Raw genomic sequence first — 2,080 nt, 5'->3', positions numbered from 1 at the left:
CCTTCCTTCCTTCCTTCCTTCCTTCCTTCCTTCCTTCCTTCCTTCCTCCCCTTCCTTCCTTCCTTCCTCCCCTTCCTTCCTTCCTCCCCTTCCTTCCTTCCTCCCCTTCCTTCCTTCCTTCCTTCCTTCCCCATTCAACACTCTCAGTGTTTCACAGCTCGTGTGCTCCTAAATCCTTATTTTACCTGCACACAAGTGACAGGCTTTGCTCTGGCGATCCACAGGCCTGCCCCACTTGACCTTTCTCTGTCTGCTGGCATGAGAAGTCAGCTCTTCACTGAAAGGGAGAATGAGGTCTGCTCCATTGGTTTGTATAATCATGAAGTCTGATGAAACATCGTGTTCCTTCTCTTTCTTGAAAGAGCAAATCTTGAGGACTTGGGTTGAGCTGAGCCCTCTAAGTTCTAGTGAGTGGGGACAGCATTCTTGTGGCTAGAAAGGTTGCCCTCCTCTTTCCAGTTGTGGATCATTTTCTTTGGTGCTCTTTGGCTTTCAGTCCATGTGGTCACCAGCCTGCAGCCAATATCTCTAAGGAAAACAGGAAGGCTCTCTACCATTGAGATTAAGTCGAAGTGTCCTAATTCCAGAAAACAGGACTAGAGCAGTGGGTCTCCAAGTGTGTTTTGAACCAGCAGCACGCCGTGGGAACTTGTTGGCTCTGCAAATTCTCTGGCACCACCCCCTATATCAGAAATGAGGGGACGTGTGTGTGTGTGTGGAGGGGGAGAGGGTCAGTGGTCCACGTTTTAACAAGCCCTCCAGGTGATCCTGGTGACCATTCAAGTTTGAGAATCACTGGACTCAAGTCTTGATGAATTACGAACCAATGATCTATGTGTAATATCAGTGTCCTCAATTTGCCCCCCACCCCCACTGCCCCAATATAGCAGGCTTCTGGCAGGATCTGCCACGTCATGATCCTCAGGGAGGGAGCACAAATTTGACTGCCTTTAGAAACACTGCTCTGACAAAGTACATTCCAATGCCAAATACAAATACTGTTTTGGATTACTCAGTATATTTAGAATCATCTCTTGGCATGGCTTCTTGTGAGATGACTCAGTCTTGCTTTAGGAAGGGGATGGGCCAGGGGGACTGGCATTTTTTGAGGGAAAGAAAACTCCTATCAGTAAATCTCTTTAAAAGTTAACTCCTACAACTTTTTATTACAGTGATGATATACGCATTTATGTCCTTTTGGTCTTCATAATGCATTTTCTCCTAAAAATAAGATCTGAATATTTTCAGAAAACCTTTCAATTCAATTGGGTATGCACTGTCTCCTTCCTGGCCCCCTCCCATGGCATGATTTTAAAATAAACAGAATATATAAAGAGGGAATACTTCAAACCTATCTTTTTATCATCATTTTAAAATATATTAGCTCTTTTTACTTTCCTGAGTGCATCATTCCAAAATGCATTTCAATTCATCCCTTGATGTTTTTCCTCTCTGAAGTATTGGAGGATGCAAATCTCCAGGACATACAGTTGCCTCTGACCGAGTGTATCAAACCAAATTATCAGAACATGAGCTTTGAATCTTTTATTCTGGGGGGTGATTGCATCATAGTCGATGTGTCAAGAAAATAGGGTTACTACCTTGCTGGCAAGTCACAAAAGAACTTGAATTCACCTCCAAAATTTGGGGATACATTTGGGTTTCACAATTTGGAACTAAGATGGAATTATAATCTGGTGTCTGACCTGAACTGTTTCTTTTAACTACAAAATGTGTTTCTCTTAAGAAGGTCACATTGAAATGAAGGGAAACACACTGTGATATGACCAGAGCAAAATTAAATGAGTTTCCAGAGCCTAAATCTCTGAAATCTGTCCTTCCCTTTTACTCCAGGCTCACAACAAAGCATTCATTAAAAACAACAACACTGTTCTGAGAGCTTTTAATCGTATATATATTACACATCTTACATATTACAAATCTTTATAATTCTGAACTTCAGCAAATGAAGGCAGAAGGAAACGCTACTAATTAGGATAGCCTGTTATATAAAGCAGTTTTGTTTTCCATACAGCTGATCATGACGCAATTGTGGCTCATGAAATCAATTTTGTTGGTC

Source organism: Phoca vitulina, unplaced genomic scaffold (assembly GCF_004348235.1).
Source record: "Phoca vitulina isolate PV1807 unplaced genomic scaffold, GSC_HSeal_1.0 scaffold22, whole genome shotgun sequence".
Taxonomy (NCBI): domain Eukaryota; kingdom Metazoa; phylum Chordata; class Mammalia; order Carnivora; family Phocidae; genus Phoca; species Phoca vitulina.
This window is presented reverse-complemented; position numbering follows the sequence as displayed.